Raw genomic sequence first — 23,428 nt, 5'->3', positions numbered from 1 at the left:
AACGCGTGCATCACCGCCATACTACCTTCACCTTCTCGTCCGTTTTTTCTGCGCCTTTTTCCCCCGACAAGTCACGGCACAAAAAACAGTCCCGCTCTGCATTCTGGTACTTGGCGTTCTTAATAACACCAACAGGGTGTAATCGCATAGACCACTCGAGTATAATGTACTACATATCCCATCTGTTACAGTTTTTTTTCTTCTTCTGAAACTGCAAGCGCACTACATAAAGTTTGGCAAATGAAGAAATTTGGATGATGAGTTTACAATCTTATAAACAGTATTTAAGTAAACCTAGATATGCAATTCCAAAAAGAACAGCATCGAGATGGTGAAACAGGATACAAAAATAATAATACAATGTTTATACTTTTTGTATTTTAATTACAGTATGTAATTATTGCCTTTTGATTTACATTTACAGAAAAAGAACGGCGGCAAACGTGGACTACCCAACAAGAAGCAACAAAGTTACTAAAATATCAGATTCTCAGGTAAGCTTCATGCAGCCATACATGTATAATTATAAAATCAATCCAAAAAATAGACCTTGTTTACCCTACAACTGATTTGAGTGTTAATTCTATTTAAGATATAAAAAAATATTTTATTTTCTGAACTAATAATCTGTGAACATTCTATTATCTCTATAATTTTAATTAATACATTTATTTTATTATTGGTGGAACATTATATTTTTCAGCTCAGATGATTTCACGTACCATCAATTTTTCTTTTAATAAATGTGCAAAAACAAATCAGATGGATAGGCCCCTACATATGAACATTAAGTTAAAGGCCTAGAGTGAGTGTTCTTCACTTCCAGTCATGGCGGGCCACAATCCAGCTCTTTGTAACTCATCAACAACCAAAGACCTGGGAAAAGGGTTAAATGGCTTCAGTTAAGCCAATTAGGTAATTAAGAGCTCAACTGGAAAAAAAACAGCAGGCATAGGGGTACAGTCACTGATATAACCTACAATGTTGTTGTAATGAAAATCAGCAGACAGTGGGCCTCCTCCAGGACTAAGGTTGAGAAGCACTGGTCTTGAATACCACAATAACAATCGACCTCAAGGGCTAGGGATATTCGAGGTGATGCTAAACCAGTCCTGAATGTTTAAATATAATGTTATTTTCTTGTAGTGTGCCGTTGCTGTTAATGCAACCAGTTATATTGAGCCATCAAATACAGAAGCTGACGAAAGACATCAACATGTAAATTTAGTTGTAAATTTAAAGTGTGTGTGAAAAGTATTTTGTATATGGAGATTAACCCATAGTTTCACAGATAAATTGTGGACCAGTGATATTCAGGATCTTCAAAACAAGTCCTGAATGCTCAAACTTAACACTTCTTTTTTTAGAGTGTCGTTGCTGTCAATCCAGCCAGTGATGTGGAGCCATCAGATACAGAAGCTGATGAAAAACAACATGTAAATTTCCTAAATTAATATGGTGCATCAAAATACTTATTTAGCACTTTCAACTGTTTCTTTGTGATTCCTAAAATTACTTTACAGGCTGGGGCTGGGGGAAGACACTGCGCCCGCCTGGAGAAGCCTGTACAAGCCCCCCTCAATAAGAGAGCTGGCAATCTGCAGTGGAGGGTGTTACACACCATTATTGCTGTCAATTCTTTTATTACTGTTCTTAACCCTGCTGTGTCCGACGCCTGCCCATTCTGTGCTCAGAGAGAGACCGTGTTTCACTGTTTCAGCACTTGCTCTCGGTTGTCACCCATTTTTAGTCTTTTAACTCGTCTTTTTACTGATCTTAACCTGATTTTTAACACAAAGGTTTTTATTTTAGGGGCGCGATACACCAGAAAGACCAAACATGTGGACCAGCTGGTAAACTTCTTGCTGGGCCAGGCTAAAATGGCCGTCTATAAGACTAGGAAGAACAGAGTGTGTGGGGAGGGCAGTTGAGGATGCAGTTATAGTGTTTGCCATGCTGGTCAAGTGCAGAGTCAGACTAGAGTTTAACTATTACAGGCTGATGAATGATTTGGAGAGTTTTGAACAGGTCTGGTGTATTAATGATGCCCTTTGTGAATTGTATGACGGGGAGTTGGTTTTTATTATGTAATTCATTTATAGGGTTTAGTATTTGATGGTTGTTTTGTTGTGTGTATTGGGTTGCTTTCTTTAAAAGTGTACAGATCAGTGGCGGAGTTAATGCTTGTTGGGGGGAGACAAACAAAGGGGAACACTATTTTTTATTTATTTATTTATTTTCTTTTGTATGAATTATTGCGTGTTGCAAACAGGCAATGAAGTCTGATAAAAGTCAAAAAGTCTCTCTCTCTCTCACACACACACACACAGCCAGCAAGACACACAGAGCCAGCCAGCTCAGCGATGACATCACAAACATCTCTCTCAGGTGACTCCTATGACATCACAGAGCACGTACATTCCGTTGCTTGCCGTCTGTCAACCACTCAGTCACTGCCAGCCAGACTGGCTGGCTGACTGGATGGTGGGGCTGCTTGCTGCTGCTGCGTACCTTAGCAAGCTTATTTGCTTGACCGGCCTTCCTCCTCCGCCCACATGCCCACCTATGTCCGATCTGCTGTTCACCTGGATCACAGCTCCGCCCCAACAAGGCAGAGCCTCCCAAGAATGGTACAAACTCACCCACGATCCCCTCCACGGAAAGCTATAGCAAAAGGCAAAAGCATTATACGTAATGAAGAGGAACCCGAGTCCAAGACGCATCCGACCAGCCATACATATTTGTGTGTATTAAAGATCACATTTTATTACATTTAGATTTTCTGTACTTTATTACATCTTTTTGTGATTTTTAAATGTATTGTTTCTTTTCCTTATATATGTATGTATGTATGTATGTATGTGTGTGTGTGTCTGTGTGAAAGTGTATGTGTTTGTGTGTCTCTGTGTGAAAGTGAGTGTGTGTGTGTCTGTCTCTGTGTTTGTGTGTCTGTCTCTGTGTGAAAGTGAGTGTGTGTGCGTGTGTCTGTCTGTGAAAGTGTGTGTGTGTGTGTGGGTGTGACAGTGTGTATGAGTGTCTGTCTGTCATGTAACTCGCACATCTGTGAGGGCACCATTTTTGCAGAAAGAGATGTACACATTTTGGAGCAACATATGCTGCCATCCAGACATCGTCTTTTCCAGGGACATCCCTGCATTTTTCAGCAGGATAACGCCAAACCACATTCTGCCCAGATTACAAGCACATGGTTGCGTAGGCAGAGAGTGCGGGTGCTAGCATGGCCTGCCTGCAGTCCTGACCTGTCTCCGAATTGAGAATGTGTGGCGCACTATGAAGTGCAAATTAAGACAACGAAGGCCCTGTGCAGTTGCGCAGCTGAGGAAATGCATAATGGATGAATGGGGGGAAATCCCACTTGCTAAACTTAACCAAGTGGTGTCTTCAGTGCCCAAGTGCTTAATAAGTGTTATTAAAAGAAAAGGTGATGTTACATAGTGGTAAACAGTCGACTGTCCCAACTTTCTTGGTTTCTTTTCACTGCTAATGAGATGCTGTAGAGTGAGTTAGTTATATTGCTTTCAGGAGCTCTAATCGTATTGATGAGTTCATGCAGCATTTGTAATTGAATTTCAAAAAGAAATCCTTGCTGTCTGGCCTGTGTGTATGAGATGTACTCTGTCAATCTTTGGCTAACAACTGAAACATTGGTAGAACAGAAATGGCAACATAAAAAAGAAAAGTACATTTTAAAAGAGCACATTAAATAGGATGAATATACAGTTTTTTACAATCACTTTGTCACTAATTTCAGAACCTTGATGTCATTTTTCAAAACTCTAGACACAAAACTCAAAACGGTCATCACTTGTAACACAGGCTGTCCAATGTTCAAAACATTGCATTGTGCATTCATATCTTTAAAGAAACCTTGCACTTGCAGACTTGTTGGTTCAAATAATTCATTTATCATGAAATACCATAGTAACATTTATTTAGATCACCCACACAGAAGATACCGATAGTTTCACTGTGTAGTTGTTCGTACAATCATTAAATATTGTAGTACAAAATATGTGATACATGTTTCATTATGGTACTACACATAAATACATCACTGTAAAAGGACTAGTAGAGAGAATACTACAGACACAGTGGAATCATTGAACAAAATCTGAAATGTATTGATGCAATACAATCAAATCACACCATAGGTTTCTTTGAAGCCATGCAACAATAATTAGCTACAAAAAAGAACAAAACTACAGTAAAATGTCAACTGCAGTGTTCCTCACCTGGCTTAGTGTAAAACAAAGGATTGATTACTGTACTTCTGAATTTCCATCAGCCCTGTGTTCAGGTTCAGGTTCTCACAACCATTTTTCACAAGAGGCATCTTGAAACTGAACATACCTGAACATACTCAGTCATCAGCTGCTTCACTCTGTCTGCATTTCTTTCAAAAGGCACACTATACTCTGTGCTACACATTGGTATGCAGTATACAGTCATTTGACAATTGAGAGTAGCCTAATGTTTAGTGCATGCTGAAGACTTGCCGCTTCTCAGTACGGAAATTTCTGATGATTGAGGCCACAGTTGATCCTGAGTTGATTCTGAGGTTTGATTGAATCATTGTAGCTGCCTCAGTCATGGTCATGCCATGATTTACAACATGCTCTACAACTATTTCTCGGATTTCACTGGACACTATTTGCTGTTGCTGCCGCTGTCTGGTCCGTGGCCTTGTCCTCTACCACGTTCCCCCAACACCTCTCAAATGAGGCCCATGGCTGCCTCTCTGGTGAGGCCTAAGCCCTCCTCTATGACGAGGCCCACGACCACCTCTCAGAAGGGGTGCATGTCCCCTTCCATTCCTTTGACCACCACGTCTTCCTCCTCCCACTGCTTGACCTCTATTGTGACCTGGATGACTTGCCGGCTCCATGTTATCACTGTGTTGCTGGGGTGGATAGCACTCATTTCACTCGATACTCGTACCACAATGTGAAATCAATCATCAATAACCAGTTGGCAGTATTGGAAAAGCAATTACAAGGGCCTGCATACATACAGTAATGTCAAATCTGATGTGGAAGAACAATCATCTTCAACCACGTTGGAGCGTTAGTTGCAATGCCTTTAATACACGCAGCGTGGAGAGGAACAGTGACTCAAGTAGATCCCAAAGTCGCTCTGCCTTCATTTTAACAGTCAGAGCTTTTATACACAAAAATCAAAGAGCTGGTTATAATCAGAAAGTCATTACTATGTTATCTTAAAAGTTAGCTAAGCAGAATTTATATCATTATAGGACAGAGTTCATAGATCAACACATGGATTAGGGAGCAGGCATTTCAATCATACTGTTTGACATTGTCTCCTAGATTCTCATCGTAAATAACAAACAGAAATCAAACTACCTTCTGGCCTGACCTTCTAGCTTGACCTTATCTTTCTTAAGTATACAAGAGAGAAAAACAGGTATTAGAGAAAAAATTTCTAACTTTCCTTCCACACTGCAAACATGGTGTGGAAAAGTGCTACATGATGATGAATGATGATGAAATATTACATCCATAGATAATGTAGTCCAACTGGTTCATGCTCCTCGTTTATTGATGTCAATGGATCTCATTATCCTGAAACTTTCATGATCGAAACATGGAATATTGTTTGTCAGTTTCCATAAAATTATGCATTAAGAGTAATGCAACAGTCACTTATCATTTTGAGCAGCTGTATCAATTGATAGTTAGATCTTTGTAATGAAATGAATAGACAGTGATCTCAGATGTAATGTGTGAATTGCATTTTGAAATGGTAATACTTTGATGTTAAGTTGTGTCATTTTAGTTCAATGAACAAATGATCTGAGGTTGATGTGTATTGTATCCAAGCAATTGTAAAAAAGTGTTAGAGTTTTGAAAAATGTGCATTTTGATCATCGGGTGTGAGTTTAGTGTCTAGAGTTTTGAAAAATGACATCAAGGTTCTGAAATGAGTGCCAAAGTGATTGTAAAAAAGTGTAATATCAGGGGACAGTGGCTATTAGTGATCTGGCCTTCCGTGGCCTCTGTATTAATGTAACAGGTCACATTGTATGTGTACACTGATACTTGATAGTATAATATAGTACAAGTAAAAAACATACATAGGTATCATAGAAGTATTTTGCAGAAATGATTATGGATAGTTATCAAAATGGAGAGGAAATGCTAAATCCAGTCTCCCCAGGCTGAGCTTCTATTGCTACACCTGCTAAGTGGCTGCTGGCCCCACTATATGGATAGAGCCACACCAAGTACAAGAGTCTCCCCATTGCTATTTATATCTCCCTATCCAGTCTTCTATAGGTGTCAGGGTGGGGTGCCTATTCCCCTGCATGCTTTGAAACCTATAGCACCTGGGACGCACACTTGGGATCCGGTTCCTCTGCCCCTCACATACACATGAGGAATCCCAGGTGCTCAATACGTCATACTGTCTCTTTCATCTCATGTGTAAACTATGGACAAATACATGACTAAACGTGTTTAGTTGCTTTTCCCAGAATGCTTTGCGATATGCAAATAACGGGGACTATGATTGGCTCCCTGACATTACCCACACTGCAACTGATGCTACCCATTTCACTACCCAACAAAGACCCATAATATGCGTGTGTCTGTCTGTCTGTCTGTCAAAGTATGTGTGTGTGTGTCTGTGTGTGTCTGTGTCTGTCTGTCTGTGTGTGAAAGTGTGTGTGTGTCTGTCTGTCTGTCTGTCATGTAACTTGCACATCTGTGAGGGCACCACTAATGCAGAAAGAGATGTACACATATTGTTTATTTTCCATATATATGTATGTATGTATGTATGCATGTCCAATTGCTTTGACAATACAAATGAATTGAATTGAGAGGGAGAGAGAGAGAGTAAGAGAGAGAGAGAGAGACAGACAGACAGACAGACAGAGACACACACACACACACACACACACACACACACACACAGAGAGCCAGCCAGCCAGCTCAGCGATGACATGACGAGCCTCTCTCAGCTTACTGCTATGACAACACAGAGCACGTACATTCCGTTTAACAAATCGTTAAACAAAAAAGGTTATAAACACATTGACTACAATACCGGTTAGTAAGACGAAGGTGAGTCTCTCGTTAGTATTATTAGTCAGACATTAAATAACTACGCAGGTTAGTATTTATGTCAGGTAACTTCTCGTTATATATATATCAGTCTCATTTACGTTTAGGTGCCGAGAAAGATCCTATTTGTTACCACAATTTCCCTTAACTGATTATTATTTAATGATTAAGGATAGGCAGGGCCACCAATAATCTAATGTCTATTAAATTGTGTCAATTTCAGACTAAACAGTTAAACAGGAATGAGAAGATATTTCTCGGCGTTGACAGATTTTATTTCTAAAATTATCAACAAAACAGTTTAATGCAACTCACATTTATATTTAAGAAAACTAAATGATATTACACATTCTAGAGTTATGAATCACAGATTAACATTTCTAATTGATTTCTCAAATGTCATGAATCACAAACTCCAAACTGTTAAACTTATGTGAACTTCGTCGCAGAGAGGCCTGTCTGGCTTCGGGCTCAGATAACAGCACACGGCACGAGGTCCGTGTGGTTTGGAACAAAGGCAGTCCGGTTCGGCTTTGTCCAAGAACTTCCACTCAGTCGATGCACCTGGAAGTTGGGGTTTCGCGAATGTAGAGTCTTTTCCAAACAGATTTTCCATTGGTTTGAAGGCTCCAAGGTTGTGCACAAAATCTTCTTTGTAAGCATGGTTCCACCGTAGTTACTTGAAGACGAAGTCTTTGAGGAAAGCAGGGCCCTGTTTGTTCCAAGGGTCAAGTTTCTTAAGACTCAAATAGCTATTTAAGTGACTGACACTTTCGTATTCAGTCGACTTAGTCAATTGTCCAGCTGTAAAACTCCACTGATCAGGTGGGTCTGTGAAGTTATTTATTTAATAAAGTCCTTTAAAAGAATTCTTCGTACGGCTCAATCTCCTTCTCCCAGTTTAACTCTTCTGTTGCCGGCAAAGACTTGGTTGGTTTCTGATTCCGGTTCTGGCAACAGAGCTACAGGTTGAGCTGTGGCAGCGAGTTTCTGGTTCAGGTGAGAGAGAGAGAGAGAGAAAGACTGTCCGCTGTTCCTTATAGTCTGTCAGATCAGTAGGTGATTGGTCCCTGAGTTCTTGAGATTGGATTTCAGTTTCAGCCCCCAGTGTCCTATTGGAGGGAGGCTTTATTTATGACTGATGTCAATCCATGCCATCTTTTGGAAATGACGGTTGGCCTGGGTTCGTAGCTCTATGTCGGGATTTCGGCTCTCATCCACTTCAAAGAGTTTTTATCACCTACAGGCCCCTTTCTCCAGACATCTCATAGCAGAATTCCAAACTATTTGGCCTCTTCTCGGTGCCATCCTCCCCAAAACTGTCACTTTGATGCAAACCAGTTCCAAGCTGATGAGCTAAGGAAATCTGATAACTTTGGGGGGGGAGAGGTCTTCTTTAGATCAGTGCTTCAGCTCAGAGCCCAAATGCTCTTATCCAAATACACCCAACATAACGCTACATATGTATGTATGTATGTATATATGTGTAGAAGGAAAATTAGAAATTATTTTCTTACACATGTTTTTCTCTCTTGTATACTTAAGAAAGATACGGTCAAGCTAGAAGGTCAGCCCAGAAGATAGTTTGATTTCTGTTTGTTATTTACGATGAGAACCTTGGAGACATTGTCAAACGGTATGACCTACGTGCCTGTTCCCTAAAACCATGTGTTGACCTATGAACTCTGTTCTATAATGATATATGTTCTGCTAAGTTAGCCTTTAAGATAACATAGTAATGACTTTCTAGCATGTATGGATGTATGTATGTATGTATATATATATATATATATATATATGTATGTATGTATGTCCAATTGCTTTGACAATACAAATGAATTGAATTGAGAGGAAGAGAGAGAGAGAGAGAGAGAGAGAGAGAGAAAGAGAGAGAGAGAGACAGACAGACAGACAGACAGCTCAGCGATGACATCACGAGCCTCTCTCAGCTGACTGCTATGACATCACAGAGCACGTACATTCCGTTGCTTGTCGTCTGTCAACCACTCAGTCACTGCTAGCCAGACTGTCCCTAAGACAAAGTGTACAATACTTCAATTATATCTCCTCCAGACAGATAAAGAGTATTAAGAGCTACGATGAAGTTACCCAGGAGACGTAAAAAGCTTGCATCACCTGGTATTTCCTGGAGGTCACCCATCCAAGTACTAACCAGGCCCTGGCCCGTTTAGTTTCCAAGGTCTGACGAGATCGGGCACGTTCAGGACGGTGTGGCCGCAAGCCGAGATGCCAGGCTGCATGATGTCTCTTAAAGGCTGGCGGGTATTGACGGAATTTCCAGCAAAAAATAAAAAATAAAAAAATAAAAAAATGGAGGGAAAAATAACAGTGCAGGAAAGGGTGTTGAAAGTAGCCGGGAACGTGTACAATTCTTCAATTATATCTCCTCCAGACAGAAAGAGAGTATTAACATCTACGATGATGTTACCCAGGAGACGTATAAAGCTTGCAGCACCTGGTATTTCCAGGAGGTCACCCATCCAAGTACTGACCAGGCCCTGCCCTGTTTAGCTTCCGAGATCTGATGAGATCGGTCGCGTTCAGGACGGCGTGGCCGCAAGCCGAGACGCCTGGCAGCATGATGTCTCTTAAAGGCGGGCGGGTTTTGACGGACCTTCCAGCAAAAAAAAAAAGAAAAAAGAAAACTGGAGGGAAAAATATCAGTGCAGCAAAGGGTGTTGAAAGTTGCCGGGTACGTGTACATTTCTTCAATTGTATCTTCTCCTGACAGAAAGAGAGTATTAAGAGCTACGATGAAGTTACCCAGGAGACGTAAAAAGCTTGCAGTACCTAGTTTTTCCAGGAGGTCACCAATCCAAATACTGACCAGGTCCTGCCGCGTTTTGCTTCCTAGATCTGACAAGATCGGGCGCGTTCAGGACGGTGTGGCCGCAAGCCAAAAAGCCTGGCTGCATGATGTCTCTTAAAGGCTGGCGGGTATTGACGGAACTTCCAGCAAAAAAAAGAAAAATGGAGGGAAAAATACCAGTGCAGCAAATGGTGTTGAAAGTAGCCGGGTACGTGTACAAATCCTCAATTATAACACCTCCAGACAGAAAGAGAGTATTACGAGCTACGATGAAGTTACCCAGGAGACTAAAAAGCTTGCAGCACCAGGTATTTCCAGGAGGTCTCCCATCCAAGTACTGACCAGGCCCTGCCCCGTTTAGCTTCCGAGATCTGACAAGATCAGGCACGTTCAGGTCAGTGTGGCTGCAAGCCTAGAGAGCTGGCTGCATGATGTCTCTTAAAGGCTGGAGGGTATTGACGGAACTTCCGGCAAAAAAAAAAAGAAAAAAGAAAAATGGAGGGAAAAATATCAGTGCAGCAAAGGGTGTTGAAAGTAGCCGGGTACGTGTACAATTCTTCAATTATATCTCCTCCAGACTGAAAGAGAGTATTACGAGCTACGATGACGTTACCCAGGAGACGTATAAAGCTTGCAGCACCTGGTATTTCCAGGAGGTCACCCATCCAAGTACTGACCAGGACCTGCCCCGTTCAGCTTACGCGATCTGACGAGATCGAGCGCGTTCAGGACGGTGTGGACACAAGCCGAGAGGCCTGGCTGCATGATGTCTCTTAATGGTTGGCGGGTATTGACGGAACTTCCAGCAAAATAAAAAAAAAATAAAAACGGAGGGAAAAATATCAGTGCAGCAAAGGATGTTGACAGTAGCTGGGTACGTGTACAATACTTCAATTATATCTCCTCCAGACAGATAGAGAGTATTAAGACCTACGATAAAGTTATCCAGGAGACGTAAAAGCTTGCAGCACTAGGTATTTCCAGGAGGTCTCACATTCAAGTACTGACCAGGTCCTGCCCCGTTTAGCTTCCGGGATCTGATGAGATCGGTCGCGCTCAGGACGGTGTGGTCGCAAGCAAGAGGCCTGGCTGCATGATGTCTCTTAAAGGCTGGAGGGTATTGACGGAACTTCCAGCAAAATAAAAAAGAAAAAAGAAAAATGGAGGGAAAAATATCAGTGCAGCAAAGGATGTTGAAAGTAGCCGGGTACGTGTACAATTCTTCAATTATATTTCCTCCAGACTGAATGAGAGTATTAAGAGCTACAATGAAGTTACCCAGGAGACGTAAAAAGCTTGCAGCACCTGGTATTTCCAGGAGGTCACCTATCCAAGTACTGACCAGGCCTTGCCCCGTTTAGCTTCCGAGATCTGACGAGATCGGGCGTGTTCAGGATGGTGTGGCCGCAAGCCGAGATGTCTGGCTGCATGATGTCTCTTAAAGGCTGGCGGGTATTGACGGAATTTCCAGCAAAAAAAAAAAAAAAAAAGAAAAATGGAGGGAAAAATATCAGTGTAGGAAAGGGTGTTGAAAGTAGCCGGGTACGTGTACAATTCTTCAATTATATCTCCTGCAGACTGAAAGAGAGTATTAAGAGCTACGATGAAGTTACCCAGGAGACGTAAAGAGCTTGCAGCACCTGGTATTTCTAGGAGGTCTCCCATCCAAGTACTGACCAGGCCCTGCCCCGTTTAGCTTCCGAGATCTGACGAGATCGGGCGCGTTAAGGACGGTGTGGCCGCAAGCCAAGAGGCCTGGCTGCATAATGTCTCTTAAAGGCTGGCGGGTATTGACGGAACTGCCAGCAAACAAAAAAATTAAAAATGGAGGGAAAAATACCAGTGCAGCAAAGGGTGTTGAAAGTAGCCGGGTACGTGTACAATTCTTCAATTATATCTCCTCCAGACAGAAAGAGAGTATTAAGAGCTACGATGAAGTTCCCCAGGAGACGTAAAAAGCTTGCATCACCTGGTATTTCCAGGAGGTCACCCATCCAAGTACTAACCAGGCCCTGGCCCGTTTAGTTTCCAAGGTCTGACGAGATCGGGCGCGTTCAGGACGGTGTGGCCGCAAGCCAAGAGGCCTGGCTGCATGATGTCTCTAAATGGCTGGAGGGTATTGACAGAACTTCCAGCAAAAAAAAATGAAAAAAGAAAAATGGAGGGAAAAATATCTGTGCAGTAAAGGGTGTTGAAAGTAGCCGGGTACGTGTACAATTCTTCAATTAAATCTCCTCCAGACAGAAAGAGAGTATTAAAAGCAACGACGAAGTTCCCCAGGTGACGTAAACAGCTTGCAGCACCTGGTACTTCCAGGAGGTCTCCCATCCAAGTACTGACCAGGTCCTGCCCCGTTTAGTTTCCGAGATCTGACGAGATTGGGGGCGTTTAGGACGGTGTGGCCGCAAGCCGAGAGGCCTGGCTGCATGATGTCTCTTAAAGGCTGGCGGGTATTGACGGAACTTCTAGCAAAAAAAAAAAAAAAAAAAAAAAAAAGAAAAACGGAGGCAAAAATATCAGTGCAGCAAAGGGTGTTGAAAGTAGCCGGGTACGTGTACAATTCTTCAATTAAATCTCCTCCAGACTGAAAGAGAGTATTAAGAGCTACGATGAAGTTACCCAGGAGACGTAAAAAGCTTGCAGCACCTGGTATTTCCAGGATGTCAACAATCCAAGTACTGACCAGGCCCTGCCCCGTTTAGCTTCCGAGATCTGACGAGATTGGGGGCGTTTAGGACGGTGTGGTCGCAAGCAAGAGGCCTGACTGCATGATGTCTCTTAAAGGCTTGAGGGTATTGACGGAACTTCCAGCAAAAAATAAATAAAAACAAAATAGAAAAATTGAGGGAAAAATATCAGTGCGGCAAAGGGTGTTGAAAGTAGCCGGGTACGTGTACAATTCTTCAATTAAATCTCCTCCAGACAGAAAGAGAGTATTAAAAGCAACGACGAAGTTCCCCAGGTGACGTAAACAGCTTGCAGCACCTGGTACTTCCAGGAGGTCTCCCATCCAAGTACTGACCAGGTCCTGCCCCGTTTAGTTTCCGAGATCTGACGAGATTGGGGGCGTTTAGGACGGTGTGGCCGCAAGCCGAGAGGCCTGGCTGCATGATGTCTCTTAAAGGCTGGCGGGTATTGACGGAACTTCTAGCAAAAAAAAAAAAAAAAAAAAAAAAAAGAAAAACGGAGGCAAAAATATCAGTGCAGCAAAGGGTGTTGAAAGTAGCCGGGTACGTGTACAATTCTTCAATTAAATCTCCTCCAGACTGAAAGAGAGTATTAAGAGCTACGATGAAGTTACCCAGGAGACGTAAAAAGCTTGCAGCACCTGGTATTTCCAGGATGTCAACAATCCAAGTACTGACCAGGCCCTGCCCCGTTTAGCTTCCGAGATCTGACGAGATTGGGGGCGTTTAGGACGGTGTGGTCGCAAGCAAGAGGCCTGACTGCATGATGTCTCTTAAAGGCTTGAGGGTATTGACGGAACTTCCAGCAAAAAAAAAATAAAAACAAAATAGAAAAATTGAGGGAAAAATATCAGTGCAGCAAAGGGTGTTGAAAGTAGCCGGGTACGTGTACAATTCTTCAATTATATCTCCTCCAGACTGAAAGAGAGTATTAAGAGCTACGATGAAGTTACCCAGGAGACGTAAAAAGCTTGCAGCACCTGGTATTTCCAGGAGGTCACCCATCCAATTACTGACCAGGCCCTGCCCAGTTTTTCTTCCGAGATCTGACGAGATCTTTCGTATTCAGGACGGTGTGGCCTCAAGCCAAGAGGCCTGGCTGCATGATGTCTCTTAAAGGCTGGCGGGTATTGACGGAACTTCAAGCAAAAAAAAATAATAAAAAAAATAGAAAAATGGAGGGAAAAATATCAGTGCAGGAAAGGGTGTTGAAAGTAGCCGGGTACGTGTACAATTCTTCAATTATATCTCCTCCAGACAGAAAGAGAGTATTAAGAGCTACGATGAAGTTCCCCAGGAGACGTAAAAAGCTTGCAACACCTGGTATTTCCAGGAGGTCTCCCATCCAAGTACAGACCAGGCCCTGCCCCGTTTAGGTTCCGAGATCTGACGAAATCGGGCACGTTCAGGACGGTGTGGCCGCAAACAAAGAGGCCTGGCTGCATGATGTCTCTTAAAGGCTGGCGGGTATTGATGGAACTTCCAGCAAAAAAAATAAGAAAAAAGAAAAATGGAGAGAAACAAATCAGTGCAGCAAAGGGTTTTGAAAGTAGCCGGATACGTGTACAATATTTCAATTATATCTCCTCCAGACAGAAAGAGAATATTAAGAGCGGCGATGAAGTTACCCAGGAGAAGTAAAAAGCTTGCAGCATCTGGTATTTCCAGGAGGTCTCCCATCCAAGTACTGACCAGGCCCTGCCCAGTTTAGCTTCCGAGAGCTGACGAGATCGGACGCGTTCAGGACGGTGTGGCCGCAAGCCAAGAGGCCTGGCTGCATGATGTCTCTTAAAGGCTGGAGGGTATTAATGGAACTTCCTGCAAAAATCAATAGAAAAAAGAAAAATGGAAGGAAAAATATCAGTGCAGCAAATGGTGTTGAAAGTAGCTGGGTACGTGTACAATTCTTCAATTATATCTCCTCCAGACAGAAAGAGAGTGTTAAGAGCTACGATAAAGTTACCCAGGAGACGTAAAAAGCTTGCAGCACCAGGTATTTCCAGGAGGTCCCACATTCAAGTAATGACCAGGCCCTGCCCCATTTAGCTTCCGAGATCTGACGAGATGGGGCGCGTTCAGGACGGTGTGGTTGCAAAGCCAAGAGGCCTGGCTCCATGATGTCTCTTAAACGCTGGAGGGAATTGATGGAACTTCCAGCAAGAAAAAAAAAAAAAAAAAAATAGAAAAATGGAGGGAAAAATATCAGTGCAGCAAAGGGTGTTGAAAGTAACTGGGTACGTGTACAATACTTCAATTATATCTCCTCCAGACAGAAAGAGAGTATTAAGAGCTACGATAAAATTACCCAGGTGACGTAAAAGCTGGCAGCACCAGGTATTTCCAGGAGGTCTCACATTCAAGTACTGACCAGGTCCTGCCCCGTTTAGCTTCCGAGATCTGACGAGATCGGGCGCGTTCAGGACGGTGAGGCCGCAAGCCGAGAGGCCTGGCTGCATGATGTCTCTTAAAGGTTGGCGGGTATTGACGGAACTGCCAGCAAAAAAAAAAAAAAAAAAGAAAAGTGGATGGAAAAATATCAGTGTAGCAAAGGGTGTTGACAGTAGCTGAGTACGTGTACAATACTTCAATTATATCTCCTCCAGACAGAAAGAGAGTATTAAGAGCTACGATGAAGTTACCCAGGAGACGTAAAAAGCTTGCAGCACCAGGTATTTCCTGGAGGTCTCCCATCCAAGTACTGACCAGGCCCTGCCCCGTTTAGCTTCCGAGATCTGATGAGATCGGGCGCGTTCAGAACGGTGTGGCCGCAAGCCGAGAGTCCTGGCTGCATGATGTCTCTTAAAGGCTGGAGGGTATTGACGGAACTTTCAGCAAAGAACAAAAGAAAAAAGAAAAATGGAGGGAAAAATATCAGTGCAGCAAAGGGTGTTGAAAATAGCCGGGTACGTGTACAATTCCTCAATTATAACACCTCCAGACAGATAGAGAGTATTAAGAGCTACGATGAAGTTACCCAGGAGACGTAAAAAGCTTGCAGCACCAGGTATTTCCAGGAGGTCTCCCATACAAGTACTGACTAGGCCCTGCCCCGTTTAGTTTCCGAGATCTGACGAGATCGGGCGCATTCAGTACGGTGTGGCCACAAGCCATGAGTCCTGGCTGCATGATGTCTCTTAAAGGCTGGCGGGTATTGACGGAATTTTTAGCAAAAAAAAAAAAAAAAAAAAAAGAAAAATGGAGGGAAAAATATCAGTGCAGGAAAGGGTGTTGAAAGTAGCCGGGTACGTGTACAATTCTTCAATTATATCTCCTGGAGACAGAAAGAGAGTATTAAGAGCTACGATGAAGTTACCAGGAGACGTAAAAAGCTTGCAGCACCTGGTATTTCTAGGAGTTCTCCCATCCAAGTACTGACCAGGCCCTGCCCCGTTTAGCTTCCGAGATCTGACGAGATCGGGCGCGTTCAGGATGGTGTGGCCGCAAGCCAAGATGCCTGGCTGCATGATGTCTCTTAAAGGCTGGCGGGTATTGACGGAAATGCCAGCGAAAAAAAAAAAGAAAAATGGATGGAAAAATATCAGTGCAGCAAAGGGTGTTGACAGTAGCTGGATACGTGTACAATACTTCAATTATATCTCCTCCAGACAGAGAGAGAGTATTAAGAGCTACGATAAAGTTACCCAGGAGACGTAAAAGCTTGCAGCACCTGGTATTTCCAGGAGGTCTCACATTCAAGTACTGACCAGGTCCTGCCCCGTTTAGTTTCCGAGATCTGACGATATCATGCGCGTTCAGGACGGTGTGCCCGAAAGCCGAGAGGCCCGGCTGCATGATGTCTCTTTAAGGCTGGCGGGTATTGATGGAACTTCCAGCAAAAAAAAAAAGAAAAAAGAAAAATGGAGGGAAAAATATCAGTGCAGCAAAGGGTTTTGAAAGTAGCCGGGTACGTGTACAATTCTTCAATAATATCTCCTACAGACTGAAAGAGAGTATTAAGAGCTATGATGAAGTTACCCAGGAGACGTAAAAAGCTTGCAGCACCTGGTATTTCCAGGAGGTCACCCATCCAAGTACTGACCAGGCCCTGCCCCGTTAGCTTCCGAGATCTGATGAGATCGGGCGCGTTCAGGACGGTGTGGCCGCAAGCCAAGAGGCCTGGCAGCATGATGTCTCTTAAAGGCTGGCGGGTATTGACGGAACTTCCAGCAAAAAAAAAAAAAAAAAAAAAGAAAAATGGAAGGAAAAATATCAGTGCAGCAAAGGCTGTTGAAAGTAGCCGGGTACGTGTACAATTCTTCAATTATATCTCCTCCAGACAGATAGAGAGTATTAAGAGCTACGATGAAGTTTCCCAGGAGACGTAAAAAGCTTGCAGCACCAGGTATTTCCAGGAGGTCTCCCATCCAAGTACTGATGAGGCCCTGCCCCGTTTAGCTTCCGAGATCTAACGAGATCGGGCGTGTTCAGGACGGTGTGGCCGCAAGCCAAGAGGCCGGGCTGCATGATGTCTCTTAAAGGCTGGCGGGTATTGACGGAACTTCCAGCAAAAAATAAAAAATAAATAAATAGAAAAATGGAGGGAAAAATATCAGTGTAGGACAGGGTGTTGAAAGTAGCCGTGTACATGTACAATTCTTCAATTATATCTCCTCCAGACTGAATGAGAGTATTAAGAGCTACGCTGAAGTTACCCAGGAGATGTAAAAAGCCTTCAGCACCTGGTATTTCCAGGAGGTCACCCATCCAATTACTGACCAGGCCCTGCCCAGTTTTTCTTCCGAGATCTGACGAGATCTTGCGTCTTCAGGACGGTGTGGCCTCAAGCCAAGAGGCCTGGCTGCATGATGTCTCTTAAAGGCTGGAGGGTATTGATGGAACTTCCAGCAAAAAACAAAAGAAAAAAGAAAAATGGAGGGAAAAATATCAGTGCAGCATAGCGTGTTGAAGGTAGCCGGGTACGTGTACAATTCTTCAATTATATCTCCTCCAGACAGATAGAGAGTATTAAGAGCTACGATAAAGTTACCCAGGAGACGTAAAAGCTTGCAGCACCAGGTATTTCCAGGAGGTCTCACATTCATGTACTGACCAGGTCCTGCCCCGTTTAGCTTCCGAGATCTGACGAGATCGGGCGCGTTCAGGACGGTGTGGCCGCAAGCCGAGATGTCTGGCTGCATGATGTCTCTTAAAGGCTGGCGGGTATTGACGGAACTGCCAGCAAAAAAAAAAAAGAAAAATAGAGGGAAATATACCAGTGCAGCAAAGGCTGATGAAAGTAGCCGGGTACGTGTACAATTCTTCAATTATATCTCCTCCAGACAGATAGAGAGTATTAAGAGCTACGATGAAGTTTCCCAGGAGACGTAAAAAGCTTGCAGCACCAGGTATTTCCAGGAGGTCTCCCATCCAAGTACTGATGAGGCCCTGCCCCGTTTAGCTTCCGAGATCTAACGAGATCGGGCGTGTTCAGGACGGTGTGGCCGCAAGCCAAGAGGCCGGGCTGCATGATGTCTCTTAAAGGCTGGCGGGTATTGACGGAACTTCCAGCAAAAAAAAAATGGATAAAGAAAAATGGAGGGAAAAATATCAGTGCAGCAATGGGTGTTGAAAGTAGCCGGGTATGTGTACAATACTTCAATTATATCTCCTCCAGACAGAAAGAGAGTATTAAGAGCTACGATGAACTCACCTAAAGGATTATTAGGAACACCATTCTAATACTGTGTTTGACCCCCTTTCCCCTTCAGAACTGCTTTAATTCTACGTGGCATTGCTTCAACAAGGTGCTGAAAGCATTCTTTAGAAATGTTGGCCCATATTGATAGGATAGCATCTTGCAGTTGATGGAGATTTGTGGGATGCACATCCAGGGCACGAAGCTCCCGTTCCACCACATCCCAAAGATGCTCTATTGGGTTGAGATCTGGTGACTGTGGGGGCCAGTTTAGTACAGTGAACTCATTGTCATGTTCAAGAAACCAATTTGAAATTATTCGACCTTTGTGACATGGTGCATTATCCTGCTGGAAGTAGCCATCAGAGGATGGGTACATGGTGGTCAAAAAGGGATGGACATGGTCAGAAACAATGCTCAGGTAGGCCGTAGCATTTAAACGATGCCCAATTGGCACTAAGGGGCCTAAAGTGTGCCAAGAAGACATCCCCCACACCATTACACCACCACCACCAGCCTGCACAGTGGTAACAAGACATGATGGATCCATGTTCTCATTCTGTTTACGCCAAATTCTGACTCTACCATCTGAATGTCTCACCTCTTTTTCCTATTTGTAGTGGAGATGAGTGGTACCCGGTGGGGTCTTCTGCTGTTGTAGCCCATCTGCCTCAAGGTTGTACGTGTTGTGGCTTCACAAATGCTTTGCTGCATACCTTGTTTGTAACGAGTGGTTATTTCAGTCAAAGTTGCTCTTCTATCAGCTTGAATCAGTCGGCCCATTCTCCTCTGACCTCTAGCATCAACAAGGCATTTTCGCCCACAGGACTGCCGCATACTGGATGTTTTTCCCTTTTCACACCATTCTTTGTAAACCCTAGAAATGGTTGTGCGTGAAAATCCCAGTAACTGAGCAGATTGTGAAATACTCAGACCGGCCCGTCTGGCACCAACAACCATGCCACGCTCAAAATTGCTTAAATCACCTTTCATTGCCATTCAGACATTCAGTTTGGAGTTCAGGAGATTGTCTTGACCAGGACCACACCCCTAAATGCATTGAAGCAACTGCCATGTGATTGGTTGATTAGATAATTGCATTAATGAGAAATTGAACAGGTGTTCCTAATAATCCTTTAGGTGAGTGTATATGTATGTATGTGTATGTATGTCCAATTGCTTTGACAATACAAATGAAATGAATTGAGAGAGAGAGAGAGAGAGAGAGAGAGAGAGGAATATGAGCTCCTTAAAAACATTTGTTTTTATACATAAGCGGATTTAATTTGTGATTTACAAATGAATATATAGCACTATAAACATACACAGAAGACATGGAATAGAAATTCAGAAGAAAAAGTATTCAAAAAATAATAATTTTAAGAGAAACACAAAAAGAAGAAAGCAGAGAGACAGTTCAGGAAGAAAAGTCAGAAAAGAAAAGCTGAAGACAAGAATTGGAGGTAAGAGACAAATAATTAAACAAAAAAATATGTATTAATAAAATAAATAAGCATTCTCAGTAGTTGACTCAGCCAATGAAAATGCAGAGCTCCGATTTGAATAGAGTGACAGTAGGAGAGAGCCCAACTGCCACTGAGACTGATAGAAATCTATCGAACAGCAGTCTGACTGCAGAGCTGCCTTTTGAAATCCGATACCCTGAAGACATTCGCTCTGCACAGGCTAAGAAGGACTACAAACAAGCTGTGATGAGAGCATCTCCTGAGACCCTCATCCTAGACTACACCGGTAAAGGAGAAAACAGGGTCAAGAACAATCTACTGTTCTACACCGCCTTTCACAAAACCCTGTGCCAGACATACCCCAATAACAACAAGAGGGGCATTAGCAGAGGCAGGCAGATCTCAGTGCTGGTAGAGAAAGACACAGACAGTGTGATGCTCACTTTTAATGTATACCACAACGGGACCATCATGGTGCAGGGCAGCGAGAGCAGCCTGGACCAATTAGCTCTCGGCTTCCACACCTCAAAGCAGCAGACTGAGGTAGAGAAACAAGAGCCAGAGCCGGCCACCCTGCAGTCTGCCCCCAGCCACACGGAGCCAGACAGTGCCCCATCTCCCACAGACTGCCCCCCTGTCTCCCCAAAACTCTCCAGCAACATTAAAACACTAAAGGAATGCCTATCAGTGCTGGAGCTGGAGTTTGCGGAGTTCAGGGAGCAGACCTTGAGCACCCTGGCCCAGACCTCCTTGTGTGATCAGCTCCGGGATGAGATGCACAGACTAAAGATGCAGCACAAGGCTGAGATCCATGAGCTGAGAGCAGCAGTGAGAGACCTGGAGGAGCAGAGCCAAACCCTGAGGACGGAGCTGCGCAGAGCGAGGGAGGAGCTGACCTGGACACCCCAGCACAGCTAGCTGAGGAGCCTGCAGAGCCAGCTGGAGGAGCTAAGAGAGGAGCTACACATCACTGGAGCACAGAGACTGCACTGCACTGACCCCACAACACCTCCAACCCCTGACGCACCCACTGATCCACCCACACTCCCCACCACTCCTGACACCCCCACTATCACCAGACCTGCCACTAATACACAAACCCCTGAAACGCCACTCCCTCAAAACACACCCGCTGCCCCCACCACTCCCGACGCAAACCCGGAGTGGCAGGTCAACACAGAGGTGGTCATTCTGAGCGACTCCAATGGGAAGTTCCTGGATGAGAGGTGCCTCTTCCCTGGGCGAAAAGTGGAAAAGCTTTGGTGCCCGACAGCACAGAGAGCCCTGGAGCTGCTCTCCAAGAGGAGGCTGTGCCAGGTCAAACACATCCTCATCCACACCGGCACTAACGACCTGAGTGCCCGCAGGGGCGATGTGGCCTCAGCCCTGAGACAGGTGGCAACGAAAGCCACAGAGGAATTCCCAACTGCCAAAATCACCATCTCCACACTGCTGCCCCGCACAGACGTGCCCCTGCACATCATCCAGGCCATCAACGCAGAAGTGTCCCGAAGATGTGCCCTCCTCCCCAACGTACACCTGGCACACCACTGAGACATCCAGCCACATCACCTGTATGACCACGTCCACCTCAACAAGACGGGTGTGAGGATCTTCGCAAAGGTCCTCAAGGACACAACCCTGGGCCGAAACCCCACACACCCCCACCCCATATCTTGTTCATTTTCCAAAATACTTCAATTTTTGCCCTCTATCTGTTTCACTTCATCCTTTATTGACCTCTTGCTGTTGTAGTATTGAAAAAAGCTCTTTGCATTCGTTATAGAGCTATGTTTCTTTCTATTTCCCTCTTTGCTTTCCTGATCCCTTTCTTAAGATCTATTTGCAGTTCACCATATTCTTTGTATTTTGTTTAGTCTCTATCCCTTTTGTATGCGCTATACCACATTTTCTCTCTCTTCAAATTTTTTTGCATACTTCCATTAAACCATTTTGGCCAATGTTTTTTGGTCCTCAATTTGCTAAGTTTTGGTATAAATTTCTCCTGAGCCTCAAGTAGTATATTCTTAAATATACCCATCCATTTTCAACTGAATCTGATCCAGTGTGCTCCAGTCTACCTCTTCCAAGTGTCGCCTCATACCTTCAAGGTTTGCTTTTCTAAAATTGTAGACCATTGCTTTAGACTTGGGCCTTGTTTCTAGAAAGAATGCCTCAAAGATGACCATATTGTGATCACAGTTTGCTATTGATTCTATAACTAATGTCCCTCTGACTCTATCTAACATCTCGGTTATTTGAAGGGAAATCTGTCAAGGTCACTGTTAAGGTACAACGCTTCAGTTGAAGCAGCCCTTCGGATCCCAGTGAATCGGGCAGTCAGGCCAGTCAGCGTTTCAGCTACAGGGGAGACTTTTCAGCAGGAGACGAGCGCTCGGGAAGAAAAATGCACAGACACAGAAGTAGTCCGTTCGTTTATCTTCAGTTTATTTAAAGTTTCACACAGCCTTTATACAGTCTAACAAACATCTTCAGTGATAGTTACGGGGCAGTCCCGATATGTAGTTACACACCATAATAGTACTGATTTTGCAGTGTTCCCACAAGCAGGTACACATGTCATGCCTCGTGGGAATGTTATTGTCCGAGGATGTGTGTAACCCATAATATATTTGTGTTTCGGGAAGGGGAAAATGTAGCACATACTGTACGAACAACATGTTTTGTGTCTGCCACAGCTGCTTGGATTACAAGCAGTTCTGCAAGCTATTTCAGCAGTGTGCATAAGACATAGATAATAAGTAAAGTTATGAATAACTCACAGTTCCTAACTAGTAACTTACTGGAAAGTTTCCTATATTTTCTAACAGTTATACAGTGGGTATATACAATACATAGGAGGCAATTTTACCCCAAGAGTCACCGTTGACAATTGGAAACAGCTCCTCAGTGGAATATGCCAGTAATGAGGACATAAGTGTACAAACATAAAGAAAGTCCTGCTATTACAAACTGCCAGCAAATGCATGCAATGCATTACTCATCTATTCAAAATACCTAGTTTACTGCATTACTATGATTATTATTATCCAATATAGAAATATATTAACACATTAGTCTCAGTAATGTGCATTTTTCACCTTTAATTGTGTGTAATTTCCAGGAAAATAGTGTTGATACATTTTGAATAGTCAGTGAAACATATCAATTTTCAAAGACTTCATGTCCCTCTTAACAGCCCTAGCAAACAATGCATTTACAGCATATTAATAAATAAAGAATACTTTAAGGGGGATGGTGTAAAACATCCATAGGAACAGCAGAGAAACTGTAAGTTAAACATGAACCTGAGATATTTCCACAATGTTTCTGGGTTAAAAAATAGGATCACCAAATAAATAAGCAAGTAAATCTTAAAGTACAGCTATAGATAATTCATTTTTGTAAGGATATTATACATTATTGACAATGTTTTCTGTACCAGTTGTTAAAACCCCTAAAAAGAGCACATTATAAATGGTCAATGTGATATATTTCCAGCACACAATCCCCAAAGAAATGACAGGAATTTAGGACTGAGTTGTGGAAATACCATTTTAACTTGTATAAAAGGAAAGCTTTAAAGTTAATCTCTACTTTCTTTGGGTCTCAAATATTTAATTCTTAATTCCCCTAACTGGTCTTGGTTTGTATCGTTGAAATGCAATTTGATCACAGAATTTATCTATTTAACATGTCAAACAGTA

At 43.3% G+C, this 23,428-nt stretch overlaps 7 non-coding genes and 19 pseudogenes across 7 annotated transcripts; all 26 read right to left on the bottom strand.

The window, feature by feature from the left end:
• Positions 1–2,599: 2,599 nt before the first annotated feature.
• LOC136762312 (U5 spliceosomal RNA) lies at positions 2,600–2,714 on the bottom strand. The gene has a single exon (XR_010820516.1). It is a non-coding gene; the product is annotated as a U5 spliceosomal RNA (small nuclear RNA).
• A 6,513-nt stretch (positions 2,715–9,227) lies between these two features.
• Positions 9,228–9,346, bottom strand: LOC136761080 (uncharacterized; annotated as a pseudogene).
• Positions 9,347–9,567: 221 nt separating this feature from the next.
• On the bottom strand, positions 9,568–9,686 carry LOC136761679 (5S ribosomal RNA). Its single transcript, XR_010820381.1, has one exon. It is a non-coding gene; the product is annotated as a 5S ribosomal RNA (ribosomal RNA).
• A 216-nt stretch (positions 9,687–9,902) lies between these two features.
• LOC136762121 (uncharacterized) lies at positions 9,903–10,021 on the bottom strand (annotated as a pseudogene).
• A 205-nt stretch (positions 10,022–10,226) lies between these two features.
• On the bottom strand, positions 10,227–10,345 carry LOC136761234 (uncharacterized; annotated as a pseudogene).
• Positions 10,346–10,561: 216 nt separating this feature from the next.
• LOC136761942 (uncharacterized) lies at positions 10,562–10,680 on the bottom strand (annotated as a pseudogene).
• Positions 10,681–10,892: 212 nt separating this feature from the next.
• LOC136762135 (uncharacterized) lies at positions 10,893–11,011 on the bottom strand (annotated as a pseudogene).
• A 215-nt stretch (positions 11,012–11,226) lies between these two features.
• LOC136760614 (5S ribosomal RNA) lies at positions 11,227–11,345 on the bottom strand. The gene has a single exon (XR_010820234.1). It is a non-coding gene; the product is annotated as a 5S ribosomal RNA (ribosomal RNA).
• A 216-nt stretch (positions 11,346–11,561) lies between these two features.
• On the bottom strand, positions 11,562–11,680 carry LOC136762424 (5S ribosomal RNA). Its single transcript, XR_010820623.1, has one exon. It is a non-coding gene; the product is annotated as a 5S ribosomal RNA (ribosomal RNA).
• Positions 11,681–11,890: 210 nt separating this feature from the next.
• LOC136761143 (uncharacterized) lies at positions 11,891–12,009 on the bottom strand (annotated as a pseudogene).
• A 215-nt stretch (positions 12,010–12,224) lies between these two features.
• On the bottom strand, positions 12,225–12,343 carry LOC136761615 (uncharacterized; annotated as a pseudogene).
• Positions 12,344–12,567: 224 nt separating this feature from the next.
• On the bottom strand, positions 12,568–12,686 carry LOC136761637 (uncharacterized; annotated as a pseudogene).
• Positions 12,687–12,906: 220 nt separating this feature from the next.
• Positions 12,907–13,025, bottom strand: LOC136761614 (uncharacterized; annotated as a pseudogene).
• A 224-nt stretch (positions 13,026–13,249) lies between these two features.
• On the bottom strand, positions 13,250–13,368 carry LOC136761636 (uncharacterized; annotated as a pseudogene).
• A 220-nt stretch (positions 13,369–13,588) lies between these two features.
• Positions 13,589–13,707, bottom strand: LOC136762026 (uncharacterized; annotated as a pseudogene).
• A 221-nt stretch (positions 13,708–13,928) lies between these two features.
• LOC136761280 (uncharacterized) lies at positions 13,929–14,047 on the bottom strand (annotated as a pseudogene).
• Positions 14,048–14,263: 216 nt separating this feature from the next.
• Positions 14,264–14,382, bottom strand: LOC136761256 (uncharacterized; annotated as a pseudogene).
• A 557-nt stretch (positions 14,383–14,939) lies between these two features.
• LOC136761464 (uncharacterized) lies at positions 14,940–15,058 on the bottom strand (annotated as a pseudogene).
• Positions 15,059–15,274: 216 nt separating this feature from the next.
• Positions 15,275–15,393, bottom strand: LOC136761519 (5S ribosomal RNA). Its single transcript, XR_010820364.1, has one exon. It is a non-coding gene; the product is annotated as a 5S ribosomal RNA (ribosomal RNA).
• Positions 15,394–15,609: 216 nt separating this feature from the next.
• On the bottom strand, positions 15,610–15,728 carry LOC136761483 (uncharacterized; annotated as a pseudogene).
• A 219-nt stretch (positions 15,729–15,947) lies between these two features.
• LOC136760617 (5S ribosomal RNA) lies at positions 15,948–16,066 on the bottom strand. The gene has a single exon (XR_010820237.1). It is a non-coding gene; the product is annotated as a 5S ribosomal RNA (ribosomal RNA).
• Positions 16,067–16,610: 544 nt separating this feature from the next.
• On the bottom strand, positions 16,611–16,728 carry LOC136762376 (5S ribosomal RNA). Its single transcript, XR_010820577.1, has one exon. It is a non-coding gene; the product is annotated as a 5S ribosomal RNA (ribosomal RNA).
• Positions 16,729–16,947: 219 nt separating this feature from the next.
• LOC136760767 (uncharacterized) lies at positions 16,948–17,066 on the bottom strand (annotated as a pseudogene).
• A 221-nt stretch (positions 17,067–17,287) lies between these two features.
• LOC136762187 (uncharacterized) lies at positions 17,288–17,406 on the bottom strand (annotated as a pseudogene).
• A 215-nt stretch (positions 17,407–17,621) lies between these two features.
• LOC136761241 (uncharacterized) lies at positions 17,622–17,740 on the bottom strand (annotated as a pseudogene).
• Positions 17,741–17,950: 210 nt separating this feature from the next.
• Positions 17,951–18,069, bottom strand: LOC136760766 (uncharacterized; annotated as a pseudogene).
• Positions 18,070–23,428: the final 5,359 nt, after the last annotated feature.

This window comes from Amia ocellicauda, chromosome 10 (genome assembly GCF_036373705.1).
Source record: "Amia ocellicauda isolate fAmiCal2 chromosome 10, fAmiCal2.hap1, whole genome shotgun sequence".
Classification (NCBI taxonomy): Eukaryota; Metazoa; Chordata; class Actinopteri; order Amiiformes; family Amiidae; genus Amia; species Amia ocellicauda.
The sequence above is the reverse complement of the archived record's forward strand: the minus strand, read 5'-3'. Positions and strand labels throughout refer to the sequence as shown.